The sequence below is a fragment of the Peromyscus californicus genome, unplaced genomic scaffold (assembly GCF_007827085.1).
Source record: "Peromyscus californicus insignis strain IS unplaced genomic scaffold, ASM782708v3 Scaffold_3__1_contigs__length_106647218, whole genome shotgun sequence".
NCBI classification, from domain to species: Eukaryota; Metazoa; Chordata; class Mammalia; order Rodentia; family Cricetidae; genus Peromyscus; species Peromyscus californicus.
Window position 1 is genome coordinate 98,462,685 of NW_026294551.1, and position 21,977 is coordinate 98,484,661.

General features: G+C 43.7%; 1 protein-coding gene across 34 annotated transcripts in view; it reads left to right on the plus strand.

Moving 5' to 3' along the window:
* Window positions 1–21,977, plus strand: part of Rbfox1 (RNA binding fox-1 homolog 1) — a 2,167,575-nt gene that overhangs the window by 1,707,371 nt on the left and 438,227 nt on the right. The gene's annotated exons all lie outside the window — the stretch shown is intronic.

Sequence of the window (21,977 nt, forward strand, 5' to 3'; positions counted from 1 at the left end):
CCAAGAGAGCAGCTTGGCCTCAGTCTTTTGGCTTCTAGAATTTTGGGGAAATCGAGTTCTTTTCTTCAGACCACTCAGTCTAGGAGATTTTGCTGTGGCAGCTTGGCAAATTAATCTACTATTCTACCCTAAGTATGAGTCCATGCAAAATATAGAGGAGACACGGCTGCTTCTAGGGATTCAAACTTCAGGACTTCCTGAAGAACTGGTCATAAGGAATGGGGAAGCCAAGCAAATCAACCTCACAGTAGACATTACTTGTTCCTTTTATGGCCCCTCTCCATGGACCCACATCACAAGCACACAGACATGGTTCAGAAACCCCACACAATTTGATGCCTGCCACTCTTTCAGTCTATACTGCTACGGTAAGCACTCCACTCTGGTCTCCATGGTCCCGTCACCTCACAGCTATTCCAGCCTAGGTCTGCTCATATAGAATACTTCTATAATACTTCATTTCTTCTCCTATGTCGTGGCATTTGTGTTTGCTCTTCCCTCCTCCCAGTTCTTCTGTGGCTGGCCTTTTCCATCTTTTCTGATATCAGTGAAATAATCCTTTCTTTAAATTCTCATCTACACTTGCTTCTTCTGCTACTTATAGTCATGCTATAGTTCTCTTTTAGAACACTTAAGACTCTATATGAAATGTGCTTGTCAATCTTTGCATTGCTGGAACACCTTCTGCCTCCCCTCACTGAGTGTGAGTTCTGAGCAGGGAGGAGTGTTGTTTGAGTTGTTATTGCTAAGAAAAGTTCTGTCTTCCATGAATAGATATTTCAATGGACCTATGGTGGGGGTCCAGCAAAATGATGAGTGAAGAAGAAATCCGTATATGAATGGGGTGAGGGCATTCCACAGAATCTGAAATAGTAGACATGTCTCTGTATCATGAAAATGATACACCAAAAGCATATAGTTGTATGATACATTAGGGAGTTGAAGGAATGCAGGCAACGTGGTATTAAGTCAGTTGATTGACAGATGCTTAGTATCCTTGGCCTTGGAGAAGTTCAAAGCAAGGACAACTGGATCTGGAAAAGTCTCCCAGGGACAAATATTCTTCATAAAGTGAATGTCTTTAATGTAAGCATTTCTGGCCTACATCCTATGCAAATTGTATGTGTTCAGTAATAGTACTGGAGGAATAGTGCTGGCAGGGATGGTGTGTGTTATGGTGATAATTGTATTAGTCTAGATTCTAGCCAAGAAGAACTCTTAATATAAATTGGGAGATTTAGGACTGGGGATCTCAGTGGTAGAACATTTGCCTAGCATGCATGAAGTTCTGAATTCTGCTTCCAGCATGAGAGGGAGGGAAGGAGAGAGAGAGAGAGAGAGAGAGAGAGAGAGAGAGAGAGAGAGAGAGAGAGAGAGGTTGCAAGAAATTGCTATGTTGTTATAGGTTTACTGCTAGACCACAGGAAGGACAAGCTGGGCAGCTCTTGGGCAGCAGCTAGCTATATGGTCCACATTCTTCTTCCTTAGGGAAGTTTTGTTTCTGCCCTTAGGGCCTTTCAGTGACTAAAGCCAAGGTAACCTGGCTCACCTTCACAGGTCTAGTTAAATTAACATCTGATAGAGAACTAAGGTAAGTCACTTGACCAGACCAGTACCTGCATGTAAAGTCACCCACCACAGCATTGCTGCTGGAGAGACAATCTGTTACTCTCTTAGTAAGTGTCTTGGTGTCTTTTAATATTGCTGTGATAAAAAGCAGCTCTGACCAAAGCAACTTAAGAAAAAATAAAGGGGTTATTCTGTCTTAGGTTCCAGGTGACGCTCTTCTAGTCACAGCAGCAGGAACCACTCACTTGGCAACCAGAGTGGAGAAGAGGAAGGTGAAGACTATCTGCTCTCTCCATTTTATACAATCCAGAATCCTATACAGGAAATGTTGCCACCTAGAGTGGGCAGGCCTTCCTGCCTTAATTAATGTAATCAATATAGCACCACCACCACACACACACACACACACACACACACACACACACACACACACACACACACACACTGGCATGCCCAGAGGCCTATCTCCCAAATGATTCTAGATTCTAGATCCTGTCAGAGTGGCAATTAACAATAACTTCACAGTAGGTATCAGGCCTGCCACTAAGAACCTGGAATACCAAGGTTTGTAGCCTTTTATTTAATCAGCTGATTTCTCTCTCTCTCTCTCTCTCTCTCTCTCTCTCTCTCTCTCTCTCTCTCTCTCTCTCTCTCTGATAGAGGGTTTCTCTGTGTAGTTTTGGAACCTCTCCTGGCTCTCGCTCTGTAGACCAGGCTTGCCTCGAACTCACAGAGATCCACCTGCCTCTGCCTCCCAAGTGCTGGAATTAAAGGCATACGCCACCACCCCCCAGCCTTAATCAGCTAATTTCTCATTCTCATCACACACACACACACACACACACACACACACACACACACACACACACACACACCCTGCTTTTTAGGAACTTAACTGATTCATTCAAGGTAACACAGGGTTAAAATGTACGTCTATGTATGAAGACATCTAATGTACATTATAAGAACTGTAATTCCTAAGGTTGTGTGTTATACTGTAATTGGCCAAGAAATTGGATTTTTGTACTCTCACAATGAAAATGTTGAGAAATAAAAAAATGCAACTATATATTATGATATAGGTATTAATTTGGTTGGCTACCCTAATCACAAAATCATAAGCTGATCAAAATGTCCTGATGTTATACACTAATGTACACACAGATTTGAAGTACTCACATTCTTCCAGACTAAGCTTTCAACAGATAATAAAAATAGGGATAGATATTCTGGACTTTAGGGTTAAATAACTGATAAATGATAGATACATTACAAAGTCCAAAGTAGCATTTTTCATATAAACAGTAGCCCTGGGATGTAAATGAGTACAGCTATGCTGGGATCTAGAGCCCCTTATGGCATGGAAGAGTCATTCTTTTTCACTTCTAGCATTTCAAAACTGAACAAGAAGCAAACGCTCTAGTTCCTGTGCTAGGGGCCGTGAGCACACCTCCTTCCAGCTCCATGCCAGGTGGGCGGAATCATGCTCCAGGAATCCTCTGAGGGGCTCACTCTAAGCTGCAATAAGCCTTCACAGCATCCTGGGTTCATCCCCCGCCCTTAGCACGAAGTTGCTTCAGCATTTCCTAATATAAATGCAAGCAAAATAAAATTAGAAAGTGCCAGTGGGGGGAAGCCAGCTACCCACAGGCTCCATAAATTGCCTTTTTCCCTCTCACCCCTCCTCCCTTCTGCCCACCCCTTCTCAGCCCCATCAAACCACCCCAAATAACCTGCCTAGCCTGGCTGGGTCGATGTTTCTGGAAAAGAAGGACCGAGGAGGCCCGAGTCAGTGGAGCGATGATTTGCCGCCGGTGTTCAGCAATCGAGAGAGAAGGCTGAATCCAGAGACAGCTGCTGTGATTAACCTGTGTGGGTACCAGTCTGGAAGGGATGCTTGGGGCAGACCCAGTGACACATGTTATTAAGGGTCAAATGAAAGGAATAGAGAAATGAGAAACAGAAGCTGCTGGATTTTACCTTCCCACTGGCCGCTGTGTGTGACTCCTTTGCTTCTGTTCCCTACATCAGGGTGCTTCTCTTTCCTCAGAGTAAGTGAGCGCTAGCTGATAACCCTGACAGACCCATATGTTTGATAACTGAAGAACATCTATACCTCTAGGAGCCCACCTCTTCCTATTTTAATTGGGTGGGCATATTAGTCAGGGTTCTCTAGAGGAACTACTGAACTGATAGGAGAATTGCATGTTAAAGTGAGATTTGTTAGATGGTACAGTCTGGGTAGTCCACCAGTGGCTGTCTCACACTAGAGACTGAGATGTATTAGACTGACTTACAGGGTACAGTCTGGGTAGTCCACCAGTGGCTGTCTCACACTAGAGACTGAGATGCATTAGACTGACTTACAGGGTACAGTCTGGGTAGCCCACCAGTGGCTGTCTCACACTAGAGACTGAGATGTATTAGACTGACTTACAGGGTACAGTCTGGGTAGTCCACCAGTGGCTGTCTCACACTAGAGACTGAGATGTGTTAGACTGACTTACAGGGTACAGTCTGGGTAGCCCACCAACAGGTGTCTCACACTAGAGAGACTGAGAATTGGCCCGATCCAGGAACCTGGATTTCTCGTCAGTCCCAGTCTTGTGCTGAAGGCCTGGAAGGTTTATAGAGAGCTGCTGATCTTTAGTCTGCATTAGAAGCCCAAAGGAGCTGGTTCTGTGATCAGTGAAGGAATGCCACAGCAACAGGACAGATGGACTTGCCAGCAAGAATGAAGGCAGGCAGACAAAAAAAACCACAATCTTCTTCTTCCACCTACCTTTCATCTAGGTCACCACTAGAAGCTGTCACTCACATTTAGGGTGGTTATATCATTTTAAATACTCCAATTAAGAAAATTCCTCACACGAGTGCCCAGCAACTTGCCTTGTAGTTGATTCCAGATCCAGTTAAGTTGACAGCTAAGATTAGCTATCTCAGTGGGCATATGTCAGGTGGACAGAATGCTAACATCTTACTGTATCATAGGGGAGTGTTTCCCATTATTACCAGAAATAACCCTCCTGAGCCTCTACTCGAGTCCAGTGAAACAGAATCATGGGTGGAGTGGAGGCTGTGCATAGACATTGTCCAGGCAGGGCGTTCTCATGATCCTTGCAGGCTGGAAATTCTGGCATGAGACATTCTCACCAGCTGCTTAAATCAAAAGCAGCCTCAATATTGAGTGTAGTTAATTAGATGAATGGCTGGTTGCTAAGACGATGATGGTGGTGCTAACACTACAATAATGACAGCAAGAATGGCAATATGTGACCTACTGTGGAGCTATTGCTGTGCTCTTTGTCCCCTGGGAAACACTGCATGGAGCCTTAAGCTTGATTATCCCAATAATCCTGTAAAACAAGTTGGATTGTCCAGTGTTGATGAGAAGAAATAAATGGAGGCATGCAGAAGAATGGCCAAGGTATGCTTGCAGAGTCATCCAGGGCTATTCAACAATACCCTGTCTCAGGAAGAAAAATTTAAAAGCAAACCAAATATAGTGGCTAATTCCTGTAATCCTGGCACCCAAGAGAATGAGGCAGGATTTTTAACAAAATTTTTAGGCTAGCCTGGGCTATACAGTGAGTTCCAGGCTACTCTGGGCTATATAATGAATGAGTTCTAGGCCAGCCTTGATGACAGAGGACAGAGTTCCTAAGTATGAGGCAAAGGTAGGATACACAGAAGTGCACCTTGAGTAGAACAAAAGGATATCAATCCCCCTCCTCCACCAGTGGTTCCCCATTTGGACTGAGTGACAGAATCTCCAGGGACATTTTCCAAATTGTTTTCATTGAGTCCAACCTCAGAAGCATTAAAGACGCGTTTAAGCATGTAGGTTCTGTTATTAGGGTGTGTTTAAGAGCTAACAAAATGGGCATTGCAGTTGAAGGCTACTACCTGGTGTAGATGACCCTCAAAACTTGCTGCACTTGTGGGACTTTGGCCATTCTGCTCAAGTCATCATGCCTGAACATTCATTAAAATCAGGTGACATGACACCCCATGCTGTCAAGCAAACCATAATGATGTAATAGTCTTTTGTAGGCAGGGGTCGATGTTAGTCTTTTCCACTTTTCACCAAGAACCTATAGTGTGCACCAGGTGTTTCAGTGGGCTCCTTTGTTGGACCCTCTCATTTCATCATCTGGATTTCTCTAGCATTACATAAGGAAGGTGATTAGAGGGAAAGGGGTTTAACTTAGCTTACAATTCCAGGTTCTAGCCTACCATTATAATTATAGGAAAGTAAAAATGGCATGACTTTAAGACAGCTGATCATATCACATCCACAGTCAAGAGTAAAGCAAGAATGAACATATGCATGCTCATTTGTTTGTTTCTGGTGCTCAGCTTGAATTCTCCACTCAAGCTCATCACCTCTATGCATTCCTCACTCCCCACTCTTGGCCAACTGGATCCCTGGGTCCACACATGCATCCCCACATCCTGCCATACTGCTCCCACTCCTTCCCCTCTACCTTCACCACCTCTGAGGTTCAAACATCACCGCCCTGCAGGAAGAAATTCTCCCATCTCCTGAGCCTGGCCCACCCCAGACTCCCCTATGTAATCTCTGGTATCTAAATATGTTTAGATACAACTTCCACCACACTCCTGTAGTGGTGGGAATGTTCTAGCAGCTTCTCTGAAGGCTGGACATAGAGCCCAGCACCCTTTCCTCAGCACAGCAGGAGCTCCCTGGCCTTTCTGTTCTCTAGCAGACATGTCTGCATTGTTTCGGTTTCTCTTTTGATATCACCTCTGCAAAATGAAGCAGATATTTTATGAGTGCACACGGAAGACTGGTCTGGGTAGTGCATGGTCTGGGTAGCGCATCTTCTTGTAAGAGGATTTCTGTTTGTTTTTTAAGCAGTTTTATTGAGATGTAATTTACATACTATAAAATTGGCCTACTTTAAGTATGGTATGAAGTGGTTTTGTAGTGTTGGCTGAATTGAAAAGCCATCTCCACAACCAAACATTATAAATTTGACTCATGGTCTCAAACCTCTCAAATTAAGAGAGAGAAGGAAGTAGAGCATTTTCGTGACCCCAAAGAACATCGTAGAGTCCACTAGTGTTCATTCCCATTGCTGCAACTTTAGGCAAACATTCAGCTACTTCTGTCTGTGATTTGCTTCTTCTGGATGCTCCATGCAGATAGAATCATTTGGTGTTTGCCTTTTTTCAGCCAGCTTCTCTCAAACAGTGTCATGTTGCCTTGTGACCTATGCTCCAGTGTGTATCTCCAGGGAAGATGCTAATGCATGCAAGTACCTTGTCTTATTCATCTACTCACAAGTTTCCTGGCACTGGGTTACATCCCCAGTTACAGTGAGTCATGTTCCTGTATTTTTGTTCGGTCAGTCCAGGTGCCTTGTTTGTGATCAGCAGGAACCCCACCCACATGTCTACTCATCTATCCCTGGTGAACATTAGCTGTTACCATATGAGTGAGGAGCTCAGTACAACAATGGATGACAGTAGCATCCCACCCACCTGACCTACTGATGATTATCCCCTTCTCTTGGGGGCACAATCTATTAGGAGAGCCATTGTTGGTTGGTATCATTTTGTCATAAATACATGTTTAATATTTAATCCTGCTGTTTATTCTTTCCAATGATCCTATCATATGATCATGACTTTCCCATTTTGACCATGAGGGGACTATATAGAGAACTCAGTTTTATATTGGCATTCAAATTGCTGAGAAAATGAACAGCTCAGGGGTTGAGAAGTCTCAGTAAAGGACTTGCCATGCAAGCATAAAGATCTGAGTTTGATTCTCAGAATTCTTGTAAAAGGTTGGGTACAGTGATACATGCCTATAATCTCAGCACTGGGAGACAGACAGACACAAGTGGATAACTGAATCTCATTGGCTAGTCATTCTATCCAATCAACAAGCATCTGGCTCACTAGAGGCCCTATATCAAAAAAATAAGATGGAGTGTGGAAGAGGAAAATATCTGGTATCATGTGTTAGTCAGGGTGCACATGCCTTGTTTATGGTGTATGTATTGTGTTTGTGTGTATATATGTATATAATGTATATATATAATGTATGTATGTATAATTTGTTTGCATGTACACATGCATGATTGTGTATGTGTGCACGTTAATTTGGATGTATGTTTGTAATACTGTGTCCATATGCATATGCCATTTGTATGTGTGCATATTTGTGTGTTGTGTGCTCATACTTTTGTGAACATGTTGTCTCTGCCTGTGTTCCCACAGACATTGCTTCTGAGGCCAGGATGGACCATCCACATCACTAGGCCTTTAGATTCTTTCCACAGGGAATTGAAACATAGTTTAAGTTTTATGTTCTCTTTTTCTCTCCTCCATCTCAATACATCTTCTGCCTCACACACTCTTCCCTTATTAGAACACACAATGTGGCCACCATGAAAAACCTGCTCCAATACAAATATGCTGCTCAATACAATGTGTGTCTGGCTTTCTTGTCTTTCAACACGTGTACGTGTGTCCTATGGGGCAAGCAGACATGACCTGAGAAGTGATAGAGATCCTGAGAGAGCCAGAGAGATGGGTGCCCTGCTGCTCCCAACCACAGAGATTACAAGTGTGGGCAGAGGGAACAGTGGCACCTGAGTGATTGTCACTCACACCAGCCTTTACAGTGACTGAGCAAGAAAGTAGGGGCCTTCTTCTCAAGTTCTCTTTCTTTCTTACATTGCTGGGGCCAGAACCCAGTGCCTATTCATGTTACAGACAGAACCCGGTACCTGTACGTGCTAGGCAAATACTCTGTGCCTCACCTATATATACCCCAACCTAGAAAAAATTTGGATGATTTTGTTAAGCAGAATATGTGATTTGACTCAGGTTTTAGGGTTATATTTCATAGATGTTTGTGTGTTTACATGCATACACCTGTGTATACATATGTTTATACATATATATTTGTATATTGTATGTGCACATGCATATATATATGCATATGCATATATGTGTATAGATGTGTCTATATGTATATGTGTGCATATTTGTATATGTGTGCATAGGAATGTATGTATGTGTGCATGTATGCATATGTGTACTTATTTGTATATGTGCATTTACATGTGCATGTACATGTGTGAGCACATCCTTTTACTCCTAACAATATGCAAGTCTTTGACAGTCACCTCAGAGTGAAGTGAAGGAGCTTTTGGTGGGGATTGCCTTTCATTCATTCCCTTCTGCTGCAGTGGTCTGTCAGGGCTCTTCCTCACAGCTTCAGTGATGTCTGCTGGATCTTGGTGGGCCAACCACTGGCCACCTCCCCCTTCTTATGTCCAGTCAGGACACTGAATACTTCTTCTTCTCGAGGGTGAAGGAAGCACATGGGATGGCTGTTCCTGGCAGGGCAGGATCATTGCTTTCACAGTATCGCCTGTTACATGCTGACGGTCACAAGAAAAGGCGAAGTGAAAAGGGCTTGGGGCAGGCAAAGTGAGCCTTTTGGAAATGAGCGAGGCGCTGGCCACCAGCAGTCTTGTTACTCCCTGCCTTGCAGGCAGCCTGGCTGGCTTCTTGTCAGCCCTGCTCAGAGAGGCCTTGTTAATTCACCCCCATGAAAATGGAAGTTTCATACACATTGACATAATTAATGAAGAGCTAGGCAGCATGCTCTACCAATTAACACCACAGGGAAAAGTAAAATGGGCTTTCTTTTGGCGTGTTGTGCCAAAGTTAAGGACTGTAACACACAGCAAATAAATAGAGATGCTTTTAATGAGCCACAAGATCGAGCTGAATAACTCAGAAAGGATGGTGGGTAAACACTGCCAACGCTGGGCTCTGTTACCGGTAATTGATGAGCATAGTTAGAAGTTTGGGGGGAAGGGGCTGCCGGCCGTTGCAACAGTACTCATTTATAAATGTGTTTTTTCCTGAAAGTTACCTCTAGGTATGTTAAAGGATGTAATGTGCGATTGGAAACAAATATGAGAGACTGAGCATTTTGTAGGGCCTGAAAACTATGATGGAGCTGCTCTAGAAAGAAGAAAAAGGGAGGCGGGTTTATTTTCACACATGATAGGATTGTCGCCATTCATCCCTGCTTCAAGTACACCATGGAAACAGAAGGGAGGAAATTGCTACTGTGTCACTGGAAACATTCCACTCCTTTGAGAAAGCCAGATGGGTAATTTAATTATTTTTCTCTGTTTCTAAGATGAAAACATGACCTTCCACCAAAGGAGCTTCCTCGTTTCTGAAAGAGCAAGTTCATTGGTGCAAGGAAGTTTTCTGACCAAAGCAATATACATCACATCAAAAGTAGAAAACAGGCAGGTTCAGTTACTGTCTTATGATGCTTAGTAACCTAAATTCAGATGGTTTTGTTAATGCGGTTTATTTGGTCCAGATAAGTCAGCATTTAAAAACTGGAATGTCTCCCACGGAGCGGAAGAATGCATATGTTTAACTTCAGAGCATTTATTATGAATGCCAAGCAAAACAAAACCTAACACGTCCAACAACTGCTCTGCCACCCTTCTTCTTCCTCTTATTGACAGTTGCAGCCTTGGTCAGGAGCTCATTCTCAAGTGAGAGAAGGATCATTCAATATGGCAGCCAGTGGTGACTCTGATCCTTTGCATCCCTCAGTTCCAGCATCTCAGGATGACAGTTATAATTCTACTTCCAAATTCCACATCTTTCATGCCATGCTGCCCTGTATTCAGTGCAAAAACTTAATCCATTTTCACTCAATGAAATAGCAAGTCATTGCCATGCTACAGAAGAAACTGCCCTCCTCCCCGAGACGTGTTTAAAGTACTTCATCATGAGGCCAACATGGTAGCTGCCTAGCTTATTTTCTGAGATTTGACCAAGTATGGCTTTTGCATAGTGCACCAGCCTGTGATGACCTTAATGTCAAAGTACTCTCCAGGAAGACTCAGAGTGTCATGTAGATATTTCCATTGAATTGAGATGCTCACTTATAGAGAAAGAAGGGGGCTCCTAAGACTCAGACTTATTATTAGTTCTAGGAAGCTATGAAAGTTAAAAGATTCACAAGGACTCTGACCAAGATTATATCAACAGTAAACAATGCTGGGGGAGATGAGACTGCCAGTCTTTCGATGAACCTTGGGGATGTAGCTTTTATGAGTCATCAGCAATGCCAGCTGGGGTGTGCTTTTCTGTGATGCAACTGCCTTAGTCATCCTTGCTCCTGTAAGTGAGCCCTCACCCATGCTCCTGTGTGTAATTCAGTTAACTCAATGATTCAGCAAGCTAGACTTAGGTGAAATCTTTCCTCGGTCTGTCACCCATGCAGTACCTCAAGTGATTAGACATTTATTCATACGTCCATAGGAAAAAACCACACAGCACACCAGTTTCCATCCTAGAGAGAGAGACTGAAACTTCCTTTCATGCAGGATCTTTGCCTATGGTTGAGGACTGGGGTGTGCAATTTGGTCGGATTGTGATTCCCTGGCCTCTTAGTCATCATAGATACCAGCTCACAATGCAGTTTGCAGTCGGTGTCTGCTGTATAACAGATCACGGTGGCCCCAAAGCGAACATTTTGAATGGACATTTTACTAACTCACGATGCTTCTACTTTGAGGAGTCCGTGCTTCCTCTCTAACATTTCCAGCACTTCTCAGAGAATGAGAAAGGAAAACCTGCCCAGGTAAGAAAACAATCCTCCACTCTCCCAACCCTGGCAGTGAGGAACTCCTTCTATCTGACGGGCTCTATGATGGTCAGGTGTGTATTGGCCTGTTCTTTGAAAGGAGACCAGAACTGGTGTGACCATGTCAGTTCTGATTTAAGAAGGTGTGTTTTCTTCTGTGGTTCCTCTTTCGGTGTCTTATAATGTGCTACCTCTCCATTTTAAGGAATGAAAATCAAAACACCTGCGTGGCACACTGTAGGGAGGTCAAGAAATCATTTGGAAATTCACAGCCAGCTGGTGCCGCTCAGAAGGCAATGTGGCACATTGTAGGGAGGTCAAGAAATCATTTGGAATTTTCCAGAATAATGGCTTCCTGGTCTGCAGGTGCCTCTCAGAAGGTGATGTGGCTAATTACAAAATGGAAACCTCTGCCTTCTACCTCCTTTTTTTTAATGCCCCCTCTCACACACACTTTAAGAAGTACTTCAGAATTTCAACTTGGCTTACTGTCCATTGAAGCCAGTTATTCCATCGGAACAGTCCTGCCTCTCAGAGGTGTGATCAGAGAAAGTCAAGATGCTGACAACCAAGACATTGATCTCTCTCCCCAGAGGAGTCTGATTCATCTTCACAGATCCAGGAGAGCTCGCATCTCAGCATGTCCAGCGACAAAATGGGTAGAAAACGGCAGAAGGGCCGCTGAGGCTTCTAAGCCTGGGTTTTCTCCTGCACAGAAAAAGGAAAGAGGCTGTGTTTTATTTTTCCCATCATTAGCCAACCTGCCAGTCATCTAACAGTTCTGTGTGAAGACATGAAGCCAAGTTTTGAATACTGTGTGTCAGTCCTTGCCGCTGATCTTACAAAAGACACTGGTGAATATTTCAGCTAACACACACACACACACACACACACACACACACACACACACACACACACACAAATGTTCCTTTCAAAAGCCCTGTTGGAATCCAGAGTGCTATAGAAATGCCCATGCCACAGGGCAGGTGGCCCACAAAGGCCCTTCCTTGCTTCTTTGAGCTTGTTTACTTTGCATGAGCTCAATGAGCCCAGGCAATTAAAGATCTAACACTGCATTTGACAGGCAAACAGGGACCTAGTGTGGAGAGTCTCACATTGACTGTGTAGGTAGTTTTTCTGTCAACCCCAATTATGAATACATTGCTCAGCAATGAGGGTTTTCCTCCTTCATTCTGTCTAAGATGTTAGGGCACACTTCAGCCCAGAGCTCTGTCAAAATGAATTGTCCCCCCTGAAATGTTGGCAATGCAGGGAAGTGACAACCCAGTGCATGCTAAAGCTCTCTTGATAATGGGACCCAAGGGAGGTAGAAAAGGAGCGAGCTGTGTGGAATTATGCACCTGGGTCCTGGCGGCTGTTCTGCCTGGGTTCAAATCTTCCTTCTGTGGGTCGTGTGCTGTGTTCTTTCTTACAAGTTTCTTAGTACCTGCGAGCCTTTTACTTCATAGAACAGTCATGCAGATGGCTTGAGACTATGTGCCAGGTTAAGCCCAATACTGGCCATACAATACTTTCTCTGTACCAATAATTGTGTAAGTGGCAGGCAGGCAGAAACCAACACCAGGGGCTGTCCAGTGTCCTCACCACAACAGTTTCCATTTATAGACATAGTTCAGCAGTTTACTGAAATGGCTGCTTGCCTGACACCCTTTCCTATGTTGGTTTGCCCAGCAATCTTTCCCTTGTGAGGTCCCGTCTTAACCAGCACAAATCTGTATGAATGCAATAGAACTGAGCTAGAGTGCACAGGACACATGGCAGGGGGAGGGGTTGGTGGGAGTCGGGGAGGGCATCTGCAACTAGGAAGCCAGCTGTCAGAGGGAATGGATTCAGGGAAGCTGCATCTTCAAGGATCAGAGGCTGATGAATAGGAGTGACCATCCAGAGAAAGAAGCTGCCACTCATTGTAAGTCAGCTCAAGAGCTGAAGCCTGAGACCAGAGCCATGAGGATAAGATTGGAGGAATCCATGCATGTGTGTTTGCAATCCAATGCCTCCTTAGTCTTAGAGCATGTAAACAGATTCTTCTCTGAACCTCCATAATCAGTGGTAGAACAGGCTTCAGGGATTGATGGGTCATTATAGGGAGAGTTTATAGTGATACAATATGTAAAGAGACAGCAAATGAAAGCATGCATTTTACTTAATCATGATAAATTAGCATTTGCAAGCTAGAACTATGACAGGATGTAATGGATAGTACCAAAGAGCCTTACCTGAATGAAAGATACATCAAAATTCTGATTTACAGGTGCATCCACACTCCCTCCTAGTCCAGGATTCCGGGCTTCCCTCCAAGATAGTTTAAACATGCTACCATTCATTTTAGTGTCTTAGCTCAGAGTTAAAGATGTGTTAAGTCAGAGTCCCCACTTTGTGAACATTAGTGGATATTGTAGGAGACACAAACATGTAGAATTGTAGGACATGGGTGAGATGGTGAGGACTAGGGAACAAAGTCTGAGAAGTCTTGTTTTCATCTTTATGTAATAGAAATGATTTCGCAACTAGTATTTTCTCAATAAAAATCTGTATGTCTTATGCTGGTTAGTTAGCACACATTATAGTTTAAATATATCAAGTTAAAAGTGAGTGTAGAGTAGGCTAGACACTACTAACTATTCCGATTATATCTTATGCAAAGTTATAGTAACATGAATTATAAACATATCTGTAAAATGTATATTATTATTGTATTTTTTTTAATTTACATCCTCTGTGGTGGGTAAGTAATGTCAAAACATGGGATATTATGAGTTTTGTAAGATTGACATTTTCAAGTAATGTTTTCTTCCATTTGCTAAAGATGTCTCAGTTAGAAAGTTTACTTAATGCATTAACTTAATGGGAAAAGATCCCAAGTACTAATATTTCAGGGATAAAATGGCTGAACATTGGTACAACGATGGCATGTTCTTCTCTCGATGTTAATGGTAAGTTTAACAGGGTTTGTTTCAGTAAATCCATACATTTTGGGGATGTTTGAGTTCTGCCCTTGTGAATTAACAAGACTTGTTATCCCCTTTGAGCTATAATGTCCCTCCCTAGTCATCTGCAGCCTATGACTCTCAGTCCTGGCTCCAAAAACTGTCCTGTAAACATACCGACACCCAGCCTTCTTAGTAGCACTCCTGAATTCACTCAAGTGGGAGGAGGATGGGCCTTGGGATGCTGAACTGTTAGATTTGGGCATTGATCGTAGAGACAGCATATCTTAAAATGGAAATGTTTCTTTGTTAACATTAAATAGAAAGATTCAATAAGCTATGTTTAGGAAGAACCTGAATATTTATAAACCCTTCAAAAGGATTCTTGTGATTGCACAGCTGTCAATAACCAAGGACCTCATCATGAAAGGTCTGATCTAAAGACCAGCATCACTCAGGAGTTGCCTAAGAATACAGACTCTCAGGCCATGCCCAATCAGAACCTTCAGGTAATTTTGTGCACTTTAGTTAGAGGAACAAGATTTCCGTGACAGTGGAGGAAGCTAGCTAATGTAGGGAGAATCGAGTTTCATCAAGCCTCTGCTAAATGTCAGATGTTGGGTGAAGACATGCTTGTGTTGTACTCTGAGTCCTTCAACTATTGTGAGGATTGAATTCGGTGACAACAAACAGAGTCAAGTGACTCGTGTCAATGCTCTGAAGAGGGACTGCTGTTGTCACCATCCTCATTGTTGTCATCGTCATCATCTTCATCATCATCCTGTGTGGTCTAAAGAGCAATCCTAGGACGGGAAGCATGAATAGGGATGAAATTTTGCACACTGTCTTCTTCTCACAGGCCCCACTAGATGAGGAGATTAGGGCTTTTCTTAAAAGGTAACTAGGCCAGAGCAGAATTGAATGCTCCATTCTTCTCATCTTTCTAAAGTTATAAAGATAGAAATCATAACATAATTGTCTTTAGTCCAAATCAGAATTCAGTATACATTTGAAATTGTGGCAATCACGTCCCCACTTGGTATAACCACATAACAACTTCAAGACTGCAGCCTGCCCTATCTCTAGTGTCTGCTTTTCTTGGTATCCATTTTTAGGTACCATTTTCCCCAAATGATGGCAAGATACTTACCCTCAAGTGCAGACTAAGACCATGTCCGTTTTCCAGGACTGGACAGAATGAAAGAGCACTTTCTCCATGGCCCTGAAAGTCACTGGGTCATTGATAACAATGACCTAATGGCACTGCCCAGGAGCCTGAGAAATCCTGGCCAGACGGTGTAGCCTCAGAAAGTGTAAGGCCCAACAGAAGGTTACCTACTGGAGGAAGGAGCATTTCTTTAGAGTATAGTTTGTTGTTCCTGTCTAAAGGGTGTATGGGAATTAATGTTCACTGTGGATAGGAATAAGTGGGGTGTGCGTGTGGTGGGAGAAACCTGAGTTGATTATTCAATGCTATTATGCATTATCAAATGCTCCCCCAAGAAGCACCTTCAAAGGGTGTCTATTTTGGCTCACAGCTTGAGGGGGCAGTACATCATGGTGGGGGAGACATAACAGTGGCAGTGGTTCTCAGCCACAACGGCAGCAGCATGAGGCTTCTTGCTCACGTCCTGGAGGACTAGGAAGCAGATGGATCGGGACTAAGAATGTGGTAAGGATATAAACACTCAAGGTACCACCCCCAGCTGTCTACTTTCCCCAGGCTGCCTTTCCCTTTTAAAGGTTCTGCAACCTCCCAAACCAGCTGAAAATCAAGTGCTCGATCACATGAGCCTATGAGGAACATTCTACATTCAAACAGTAATATTCTTTCTCAGAGTAAAGCTCTAATTTCTTCCCATCTCTCTTGACTGTTCCTCTCAGCTAGGAACCCTTTGAGGAGAGCCATCTGGTGGATTTATCTGGCATGAAAACAGAGCCAGCCATTTGTCTAGTTAGCACACCTTGTGTACATGACAACTCCTGAGATAGGTCTCCCAGACTCAATTTCTGAACCAGAGTGCAGAATGATTGGTCTGAGCTCAGAGTCAACAAGATGGCGACCAGAAGCTCAGCTCATCCCATAACTTATATGTATTTATCTGCATTTCTCTCTGCAGATAAATCTCTCAGCAAGCTGTGCCTGGCCCCTACCTACAACTGCTCAGGAGGCTGAGGCAGGAGAATGTTGGGTCATGCTTGGGTCAGAGAATAAGTTCAAGTCTAGCCTGGGCAACTTAATTAGATTCTGTAATAGAAAAGAAAATGTAAAACAAGAACTAAGGAGACAGCTTTATGCTGGAGCATTACTGAGCATGCTTGTGGTCATATATCCCACAATACTATAAGAAAAACCAACCAGACCCTGAGAAAAATTATGTTGTTAAAAATCAAACACAAGTCGCCGGGCGGTGGTGGCGCACGCCTTTAATCCCAGCACTCGGGAGGCAGAGCCAGGTGGATCTCTGTGAGTTCGAGGCCAGCCTGGGCTACCAAGTGAGTCCCAGGAAAGGCGCAAAGCTACACAGAGAAACCCTGTCTCGAAAAACGAAAAAAAAAAAAAAAAAAAAAAAATCAAACACAAGTCAGAGTTCACAGAAATGGTGCTCACTGGACAGATAGGTTTTGAAAGATGCATAGTCAAAGATTTTTGCTCACATAGGAGGTATGTGTGTTTGCAAGTGAGTGTACTATGGAGAGTATAAACACCTAGCTTTCTTCTATCTCTCTAAAAGAATGAAAAACTGCAGTTGAGGTACAAATGTCTCCTCTCCCTCAGCAATTGGCAATTTCTTCTTTTCTGCCAAACTTTCTGCCTGGTGAGGTTTGGTTATTTACATGATCATGTGGGCCTTAAAGACATTGGAGTTTGTGTAGCCTGGAGTGATGGTAGCATGTCGCTCCACTCATGTACACAGCAGCCAATGGGTGGGTCTGGTGTTCTCCTGCCACACCCCAGGCAGAGTACACAGCATGCCCTGTGTTTGCATATCTCTGTCTATCCTCACTGTGTGTCAGTCAGGCACTCAGTCCAGAGCCATCTGCCATAGCTCTTTTATTTTCCTGCCCTGCCCCATCTCATTTAAGTCACGGCATTATCCTTCTACTTACCGCCTCCATCCCCATCATGTAGGAATTTAGCATGCTCTCAGCCCAACTGTATTAATAAAGCACTTAAAATATGCAATTTTATTCAGGATTATTTATCTAGCTATCTCTGTTGAAGTGCTACTCTGCAGCGATTCAGATGCAGTGGGTTCCCTAGGGGCAGCTTCTGGATATGAAGGAAGAAATGCAAAACCAGGAATGCTAGCTGCACGCCATAGCAGCCAGCTGGTCAGCAGCAGAGAGTGGGATGAATGAGCATGAACAGATAGGTATTCGGTACACATTCCTTTCCTCACCTAGCACAAGTACCCAGGGATGTTTTCTTCTTTTTGTGGCAGAGGCCAGGAACTCACAGTATATCTGCATGCTTCCAACTCTGCAAGAGCTGGAGGCACTGGTAAATTCTATCTTGGCTGTTTTTTTTTTTTTTTTTTTTTTTTTTGCCATAATTATGAATTATCTCATATTCTTATCCTGTTCCCTGTGATGGGATTTTTTTTCACAGTCAGGAATTAGTTTGCTGAGGGGTGCTGAACAGCATTCCACATTCTGACCATGAGCTTCTAGTAAAGTCCCCTCCCACCAAAGTTATGACACCCAACATGGCTCATGGTATGCCCCGAGGTCTGCTGGGGGCAACTAGTCCTGGTAGAGGACCCACTGCCTTGCAGGGGGTGGCAAGTGGAAGACTTGACTTTTCTTAAGAGCAGCACTGGTCTGGCCTAATTCACTATTACTTGCCAGCATGATGTAAATTCCCAACAAATATTTGTCATATGGGTGAATAAAGATATTCTCGGTCAAAACAGGAGGTTGTATTCATCCCCAAGGTAAAATAGGAAACCAGTTGTAATTTTAATTCACCTATTACTAGGGACATCAAGGGCCCCATTCTATTTCTTCCTCTTCCCCCCACCCCAAGTATTATCGTCAAATGCGTTCAGTAAAGGTTTGCTTAATGAAGCCCTACATCATCGTTATGGTGCTCTTAAATAGAGAACTGGCTGTGCGATGGTTTTAAATGCATGTTCTCATTTAATTGAATTCCCTCCATGATTTATCAAGGTAGGTAATATCAACCAGATTTTATAGACTGGGAGATTGAAAACCAGAGAGCTTCAGTGACATTTCCAAGGCCATGTAGCTCTAACAGAGTAAGAAATGGATACTGAACTCAAGTCTGCAGAATTCCCAGAGTCCTCCCTTCTCGGTGCACAGTATAGGATGTGATCATGGTTCTGTCCAAGCAAAACTCAGTGCAAGAAGAGGAAGAACATGAATCACAAGGCAGCTTCTGCAGGGATTGCAGCAGACCAGGGTTCTTTCCAAGTGCAGTTCATTTGGGGAGGAAACTGAATTAAAGACAGAAGTCCTTGGTCCTCACTCTCAGCTTCCCTTGAGAGTGAGAAATAAGTGGCTGGGGAGATGATGAAATGGGCAAAGCTATTGCTGCACAGGCATAGAGACCTCAACTCAAATCCCTGGAACCCCTGTGAAAGTAGCTATGGTAGAATGCCTCTACCATCCCAGAACTCCTAAAGCAAGCTGGGAGACAGAGAACAGGACCCCCAGAAGCCCTAGGGGTAGACTAAAGCACAGTGAAGAATAATAAAGAGATCGTGTCCCAGACAAGATGGAAAGCAAGGACTGGCATCTGCAGAGGTCCTCTGACCTCCATATGGGCAGTGTGGCACTCGCATGCCCACACTCACTCGAGTAAAGGTGCATACACATATACAGCAAAGCACAGTAGAATGCTTTACTAATACACAGCTTTATGCTTTCTCTGGAGCGGCAAGAGACAGGAAGAGATGGATGGATTAGGGCAGGGAGCATAATAACATCACCAGGCTTTATAGGAAAGGGTCAAGTGAAAAGATGTGCTGGAAGCTTGGGGAGCAGAAGGCTCAGTGTGGATAACGCATACAAGATGTCGCTGGACTATTTTAAAAAATGGTTAAGAGATTCAAGGAGAAATATAAAGAAGGAAGCACTCTAAAAGGTCACAGAAAGTAGTCAAGTAAGAAGCAAAGTCATTTAAACACGAAGAGGGAAAGCTTCACACACTCCTTTCATGCTTCAGGAAGCACCCATCTGAAAGCTTGCAGCATCCCAATAATTCAGCACAATCTTCTGCCAGGCACCAATGTATTTCACAAAGACATACTTTTCTCCACTGAAGTTGTTGATGCTCAGAAATGGTCCAGACTTCCTTAAAAAAAAAAATGAAATGAAACCACTGAGCTTTGTTTACATTAACCTTAAAGATAACAACGTGTTAGACATTGCTATACATAGGATGGGTAGAGAGGGCCTGGGCATGGTATCTTATGGGACAACTCTGTACTTGAAAGTCTGAGCATGAACATTACTGAGAAGTAAGATAATAGGAGTGTCATGGAAGGAAAGAGGGGAGGAGATACAGAATGGGGAAGAAGGGCGGGGTGAGGAAGAGAAAATGGATGGAGGAAAGGGAGGAAGTAGGGAAGAAGTGAAGGTAAGAAAGGAGGGAAGGATGGGAAGATAGGAAGAGAGGAAAATGAAGGGAGGGAAGGGGATGAATACATGTGAACATACTTATTCACATATACCCAAATAAACCCTAGTTAGTGGATGTAGTCCCAAGATTGAATCCTACCCCACTGGTAGGATTGGTTAGGTAGTCCTATCAGATCCAATGGCCACATTTCCAGTAATATTCCTTTCTTCTAACTCAACAGACATGCTTGCCATCACCCTTTCCTGAAAATCTCCACTGGGCACGTTCTTCCATTTTGTTAGTCCAGCAGGAGTCCAAGGAATTTTCTGAGAGTACTCCGAGCTTGCATTCCCTTCCCAGCTAAAAAACCCTAGAAGTGAGTGGAGCTGGTCTCAGGAGGCATCTAGGTACTTTCTGTGCAAACACAAGGACATGAGTTCACATCCCTAGCACCCATGATAAAAAGCTGACCATAGCTGCCTGTGCCTGTAACCCTAGCACTGGGGAAAGAGACAGGGACAACCCAAGAGCCTGATGGCCATTCAGCCTCTCCAAACTGAGAGGCTTCTGGGTCGATGAGAGACCCTTACTTAAGGTAGTTAGATGGGGAGTGACGGGAAAAGACACCAGAAGTCTTGCTTTGACCTCCACATGCATGTGCATGGACACATGAAACCACACGCACACACACACACACACACACACACACACACGCACACACACACCTGAAAGTCTGTCTGTGATAAACCTTCCCAAATTTATCCTTTACTTCTCACTGAATATTGACCTTCTAATTCTTCCCACCACAGCTGGAAGGTCACCTTTTCGAAGAGGAGACCTAGGCCTACTTTACTCTCTGCCATGACACCCTGCTCACTTGTCCTCTAACAGCTCCATTTATTCTTTACATTGACTTGTACTTTGCTCTCAGTCTGTCTTGTTCATAAATGCAACTCTGCTGATGAATATGAGGACTTGGATGGCATGAGCCCTAGATCAGTGCTTGTTAAATGAGATCAATGGGTGGCAGTTATTATGATGATCATTCTGAAAATCTCCACAGTCCACTTTGCCCTGGAGCACAAATTGGCGGAATGATTTGGGATGTGTTTATAGCCAGCATCCTGGTAGCCCGGCTGCTCTTCAGTAGTCTAGCATTTCAACAAGGCCCATGACCTTCCTGCAAGGTGCTGGCCCACTGAACTCTTGGCTTTTCTTTTATTTATGATGTATGTCTCAGGGACAATGACAACATCTGGGAATTCACTAAATGACAGTTTTCCCTTCCATTCCTTTCTCTGGTTTATTTCACCCAATGCAATCCTATTAAGGGAAAAGCTAATTGGTCACTAGCTTCATTTTTGCTTAGCTTAGCCAAAAAGTCAATCACCAGCAGCCCGGAGCTGCAGCGGCTGCTCAGTGCATGCATCTCTGTCTCCACTGGCTTTGTAGGTCTGGGGAGAATCGATGGGAATATGTTTAATTCTATTTTGATATTTTTCATTTTCAGCAAAATGGAGACAACTTCATGAAGTTACATAATGACAAAAGGAAGGGGGCCTCATGGAAATTGCTTTTTGAGAAAGCTGGGTGTGTTCTGGGGTGTTCTTGTCTGCTCATGGGAGTGTGCCTGGTTTTCTGACGTCTTTGTCTGGTGTGGGAATCACTCAGGCAATCAAGTTGCTATAATATAGTGTAAAACAACTGTGAGTTCTCAGACACTAGAGTGTTTGTTAGGGCACATAAAGAGTAACCCCACTGGTGGGGAAAAAGAGAGAGTTTATCAGTGAACTAAGTGCCAGAGGGCTCTTATTACATACAATATGGTGAGTGGTGTCAAGTAGTCCATCTGGTTAGAGTTCCATCACGTTACTAGAAAACTACAACATGAAAAAGATCAGCCTTTGTATAGTAGGCACTGAAAGAACAGGCTGTCAAGTTGGCTCAGTGGGTAAAGTGTAAACCTGAGGACTGGAGTTCGAATCCCCAGAACCCATAAAGCTGGACATAATAGCATGAGTCTGTAATCCTGCTGTTCCTATGGGAGGTGGGGTGTAGAAATAGGAGAATCCTTAGAAGCTTGCTGGCCAGCCAGTCCAACAAGTACAGCAAATAAAAGAAGAGGTCCTGCCTCAAACATAGTGGAAGTCAAGGACTGTCACCCACCCAAGGCTGTCCTCTGACCTGCATGTGCACACATGAA